This window comes from Ursus arctos, unplaced genomic scaffold, assembly GCF_023065955.2.
Source record: "Ursus arctos isolate Adak ecotype North America unplaced genomic scaffold, UrsArc2.0 scaffold_7, whole genome shotgun sequence".
Taxonomy (NCBI): domain Eukaryota; kingdom Metazoa; phylum Chordata; class Mammalia; order Carnivora; family Ursidae; genus Ursus; species Ursus arctos.
Window position 1 is genome coordinate 26,174,483 of NW_026623089.1, and position 6,646 is coordinate 26,181,128.

A 6,646-nucleotide genomic window follows, 5' to 3' on the forward strand; every position below is an offset into this window, starting at 1 on the left:
GAGGTTCGAGGTGCCTTTTTAAGCGGCAGACTAAAGCTCAGTAACCAGCTGGAAGCGGGAGAGGTGGGAAGGGTTGAAAACAAGGAATGGAAACCTCCAGGGAAAGTGTGGCTGCCTAAATAAAAGAGGCTTGGAGGAGCAAAAAAAAGGACTCAACAAACAGTGCCTCAGAGGAATCCAGCGATGGTGAGAATCGCAGCTTGGACTGTAAGCTGAAGATGCCGTCTGGGCCACTACAGGAAAGGTCTCAGGAACCCCAGGATTTCTGACTGAAGGACATAGTCAAGTTGAAACTGCTAATCACCTGAATGTATGACTCTAAGAAACAAGACTTAAAATGGTATCTTTTTCAAAATTTCAGATTCCAGCTGTTCATTGCTGGCGTATAGGCGAGTAATTGACCTTCGTATCCTGACCTTCTAACACAGACACTCTTTCCATTTACCTTAGCCTTTTATTTCTTTCATCGGTATTGTCTGGTTTTCTAGATGTAGATCCTGTTCATGTTCGGTTAGATTTATACCTGGTATTTGTTTTTTTTGGACGCTATTATAAATGGTTTTTAATATTTCAAATCTGAATTGCTCATTGCCGGTCTTCGGGAGAGTACAAGAAACTAGAATTTATCTTCTTAGCTGCCATTTTGAGCTTGTTCCCAAAAACACTCTGAGCGAGGGGAAGCTAGGGTAGGATGGGTCAGTAATCACAGCTGTCCCCTCCCCACCTTTACCCCCTTCCTCACTCTGTAAATGTTTGTTCATTTCATTTGGCTGACTTGATATTAGGCTAAAGAGCAGCTAGGGAGGAGGAGGTGCTATTGAGGAATAAGGGACAACGTCTAAGTCTTAAGGTTAAGATCTTTGGAGGAGCAGTGTTTGAATTCTTAGAGTTTGAGACAGAATGGTGGGTGTGGGAAAACTGGCGGTTACGGCAGCGTGAGAGAGGGCTTCACCATATGATGTAGGTAAAGATGAAGTCATGTTGTGCCTGGGGTTCCCTATGACGGTCTACCAAAATAGCATATGAATTGAGATCTAATTCCTGCTTTTGGCCCAGAGTAATTAGAGCATAATCAAGCCATTGCTGTGCTCATGTTTATGCTTACATTTGTCTTAGAAATCAACAAGATGGGGAACATGACCAGTCTCTGTACAACTTGGGGCTTGTTGTGCATGCAAGGCTTGTTGGTTGTGAGAAAGTGGGACTTGCGGTGGAAACTGGGTTGAGAACGATGTGAGAAGACTATATACCCCCACCTTTTTATCCCCCAGGGTGTAGCAAGTAGTTCTCAATAATGTATATTGTGTGTTGAACAGATCTGGAGGCAGCTCAGTAAAGTTGACTTATTGCCCAAGTGTCCAAGGTGGGACAAGGAAAAAATGAGTTTAAGCAACTGTTACCCACAGAATCTGGGGTAACAGCTAAGTCAAGATTTATGTGGCTTCCAAGGTTTTTGTTTTGTTTTGTTTTTTACTGGGACAACAGGTAGACCAACACTCTAGACAGACAAGCTGTTGCTTACTCAGCGACCGAGGTAGCTGAGAAACACGGCTCTGCTTTGGGTTTCAGATGAACCATCTGTGGTTTAATACCTTCCCTAAATCTGAAGAGTGTCTGCTGAGCTGTCAGCAGATGAGATGCGTAGCTGGGGAGGCTGCTGGGGTGCTAGAGGACCATGTAGTGCTAGCATCTCTTAGCATCTCTTCTAATCAGGATCACTTATGGTTCCCTAGAGCTGTGGTTAAAGAGTTGTGCCCTTTGCTGGAGGGACCCTAATTTATGGAGGGTGATTGCAGGGGAAGAATTCCTGGGAGCCAGAGTCAAGGCCTTGGAGCAGAAGCCCCTGAGTCTTGACGGGTGTGGACAGAAGGTCACCTAAGAAGGTCAGAAGTATAGTGGGGGAACCATTTCTAAGAGGGCTGCTCTGAGTTACAATTAATTACAATACCATGGAAAAGATACCTTTACTTTCCCACTGGAAGCCCAGCTTTCATTCTGGGTCCCAAGGAAATAATTTACACAAGGTTCCCATCTGGAACATTTCGCTCTGCACTGGCATATCATGTGTTTCTTTCATGCCTCTGCAAACACTAAAAAAGTTACCCAAGAACACCACCATCTTTTCTTAGTCAGGGACATAACACTCACTGATAATATTACTTTGCAGAGGGACCAGTGTTCATTAACAGTTACATATGGAGAGAGGTTTTATTCTGTGAAACCAAGAGCATGAGCTTTGCAATCAGTACATCTGAGTTCAGTTTTCAGTTTTGCCATACGCTAGCTTTGTGGCCTTAGACAAATTACTGAACCTCTAGGAGTCCCTAAGAAATAGGGGTGATAAATAACAATATCCATTCTGTTGACTTTACAGGCTATTGTTGTAAGCAAGAAAGTGCTATACGTTAATAAAGATTTTTATTGGGGCAAAATTAGAATCAGTGCTCCCTGAAAATTATGCCAGGAGAGAGTTCATTTAGGACTGATACAGATCTACTGACATAAGCAGATCATGAAAGGCAGGGGAAGTGAAGAGGGTCAGTCAACAAATATTTATTTACCATGCACTATATGTAAAATGTTCTTGATGCAGAGGGAGAAAAGTGGAATGGCAGAAAGAGGTAGGTAGTAGGTAGTAGGCATGGTTTCTGTCCTTTGGAGAACAAAGACATGGTGAAAGTATGGCCAATACCAGATAGTCTAGACAACTGACAAATGAATAGTCTAGTCGGGGAATGCTAGGGATTTTCGTGGGAGGGCTTTCAAGGGGGCCAAAACTTGAGTTTGTTTGACTAGGTGGGATTCTGATGAGAGAGGACTTTTCCAGAAAGAGAACAGGCGGGACCAAAGGTTGAGAGGCCAGGGAAAACAAGACATTCATGTCACTCCTCATTGTATTAACTTCTTTAACATGCTGTTGTCCAGTTTAACATGTACATGATAATACAGCAAATTAGCCTTTGTCATCCCTATTTTACAGATGAGGAAACTGAGGCTCATCAAGGTTAAATATTTTGCCCAAGGTCACCTACTAAAGAAATGGCAGAGGCAGGGTTCAAATCCAGATCATTGAAGTCTAAGTCCAAAGTTCTTTCCACAGTATGTGCTGCTTGCTGGAGATATAGTAAATAGGTCAGTTTGCATGGAATGGAAGGTTTCATGATGGGGAAATAAGGCTGGAGAGAGGTCCTGGGAAACCAGACTCTAGAGTGCTAGGCAGAGGTTTATATTGACTACACATCCTGTGGGTGGCAGAGGTCTCCGAGTAGCAGAGTGACATAACTGAAGTTTGTCCAGGATTTCCAAGTCCAGGGCTCTGTGGGGGCATAGGCTGTGCCAACTACTAATCAGACAGAAAGGAGGGAGAAAGCTCCCTCCTTTATTCCTGGGTGATTCCTCCTCTTGACTTACCTTCTCATTGTGTTATTCCTGGGTTTTCTTAAATATTTCTGCAATTTCCACCCCAGAGAGAGCATCATATTTTGGTAAGGAGCAGAGTGAAAGAGATGCAGTTTGATCCTGGATCCAGTAGTGAGCTCCAGTGATGAAAGTGCTCACACACAGACTCTTGTAACACCCAAGTACCACTGAACCAAGCCTTCCAAGTAAGAGGCTTCTACATTCTTTTCCTAAGCTGAAGGTTTCCACGTAGGTCAATGGTGAAAGGCGAATTGCTGGAGGGCTAACAGACAATACCCACTCTTTACATTGTGTGAGCGAATTTCTCAACTGATTAAGTAGTAGTTTGCTTGGGGTCTTTAAGTGTGTAGCAGTGGTGGCGATTCTTTCTATCCTCCAATCCTTCTTTTTAATTGAATTTTAAATTGGATGTTGATCTTCAAAGCTTAAAAAAATGTATATGCTCTATGACCCAGCAATATCACTGTTAAGAATTTTTAAGCAAATTTAAAGCAAAGTCAAGAATGTGAATATGGAGTACTCTTTATAATGCCAAAAAATTGGAAACACCTAAGTTTCTGGTAACAGGGAATTGGTTGAGGAAATTATGGTACATCTTACTCAGTAGAATGCTATATGCAGGCATTAAAATGATATTGTTGAAGAATATTTAATGGCATAGAAAAATGTCAAGGTTATATTAAGCTACAGTTGAGGCCAATTTTTAATTTTTAAAAGTATAGACTCTCTTCACACCTATTAGGATTGTTATTAAAAAACAAAACAAAACAACCCAGGGGCATGTGGGTGGCTCATTTAGTTGGGTGTCTGCCTTCAGCTCAGGTCATGATCCCAGAGGGGTCTCCCTGCTCAGTGGGGAGCCTGCTTCTCCCTCTCCCTCTGCCCCTTCCCTCTGCCCCTGCTTGTGCTCGCTCTCTCTCAAATAAATAAATAAAATCTTAAAAAAAAAAAAAAAAAAAACGGAAAACAAGTGTCAGTGTGGATATGGAAGAATTGGAACCCTTGTGCATGACTGGTGCAGCCAACTGTGGAAAATAGTATGGAGGCTTCTTCAAAAATTAAACATAGAAATACCATTTGATCCATCAGTTCCACTTCTGGGTATAGACACACAAGAACTGAAAGCGGGGACTCATACAGCTGTTTGTACACCAGTGTTCATAACAGCATTATTTCTGTTTTTTTTTTTTAAAAGATTTTGTTTATTTATTCGACAGAGATAGAGACAGCCAGCGAGAGAGGGAATACAAGCAGGGGGAGTGGGAGAGGAAGAAGCAGGCTCATAGCGGAGGAGCCTGATGTGGGGCTCAATCCCACATCGCCGGGACCATGCCCTGAGCCGAAGGCAGACGCTTAACCGCTGTGCCACCCAGGCGCCCCATAACAGCATTATTTCTAATAGCCAAAAGGTGGAAATAAACCAAGTGTCCACTGGTAGATGAATGAATAAACAAAATGTGCTGTAAACTTACAGTGGAAATTATTCAGCCTTTAAAAGAAATGAAATTCTGACCTATGCTACAACATGGATAAATGAAATAAACAAGCTACAAAAGGACAAATAACTGTATGATTCCACTCAAATGAGGTATCTGTGTAGTCAAATACATAGTGACAGAAAGTAGAACAGTGGTTGCTAGAGGCAGGGGGAGGGGGAAATGGGGAGCTATTGTTTACTGGGTACAGAGTTCCAGTTTAGGAAGATGAAAAAGTTCTCCAGATGGATGATAGTGATGATTGCACAACAATTTGAATGTAGTTAATGGCACTCAACCGTACACTTAAAAATGATTAAAACAGTACATTTTATTTTATGTATATATTACTGCAATAAAACAATTTTTAGAAAAGTGTATCTACAAAAGACTATATGGAAGGCTGGGTAGCAGATTATAGCTGATTTTATTTATTTTTACTTATCATCAATTTGGCCTTTAAAATCATTAACTTTTTTTAAAAATTATTTTTAATTATGTAATAATTACATAAAAGAAAACATTACAGGTAAGATTAAAATCCCCTTATATCACCTCCCTTGAGCCAATACATACATGTACCTGACATATATATAGGGTTGTTTTATACATATCATTTTCGTAGTATAATTTGTCAACTTTTTTTCACTCAACACCATTTCTTAGGTATGTTTCCATGTCACTCTTTTCCAGTTTCACTCTTTCAAATGATTACATATTATTCTATAGATGGACACGTTGTGGTTTATTTAGCTAGTTGACCATTGATGGACATTAAGGTTGTTTAATTGTAGTTTTTGTTATTACAAACAATGTTGGGTGTACACGATTTATGTTTTTTTAAATTGATTCTGATAAAATATGTTACACTTAGAAAGTATTTTAGGGGCACCTGGGTGGCACAGTAGGTTAAGCTTTGGACTCTTGATTTCAGCTCAGGTCGTGATCTCCGGGTTGTGAGATCGAGGCCCACGTCGGGCTCCATGCTGAGCGGGGAGTCTGCCTGAGATTCTCTCTGTCCCCCTCCCTCTGCCCCCCTCCCCCGCTCACTTGCGCACATGCTGTCTCTCTCTCTCTCAAATAAATTAATCTTTTTAAAGAGAAAGTATTTTAAAATAGTAAAAATATCTATTGTTTTAATTTGAGCTGGAATGAAGGCAGTGACTTTATTATTTTTATTTTTTATTTTATATTATTTTTTTAAAGATTTTATTTATTTGACAGAGAGAGAGCAAGCACAAGCAGGGGGAGCGGCAGAGGGAGAGGGAGAAGCAGGCTTCCCACCAAGCAGGGAGCTGGATGTGGGGCTTGATCCCAGGACTCTGGGATCATGACCTGAGCCAAAGGCAGACGCTTAACCTACTGAACCACCCAGACACCCTGAAGGCAGTGACTTTAATTCAGTGTGTGCACCCATATTCCTAGAGACTAGGGTGGCCCAAGATGCCACCTTTCCCTGTTGATGTGTTAGGAAACTTGGCCTCTGTTTTTTTTTTTTCCTCACAGAATTCAGAGTATTATAAATCTATCAACTCCCCAACTTGATCCATAGGAAAAACCATAAAGACCAATGACTGCTACAGATAGACATTGTATCCCATTCCTTCTAAAACCTCAAATCAGAGGAACTGAGTCCTGGGGAGAGACTGCTCAGCTCACAGAGGGGAGGAAGTGATGTGAGATACAGCCACCCCTATGGCACATCAGAATTCTCCAGTGGAACTGAGATCATTTGAATCCTTAAATATGCA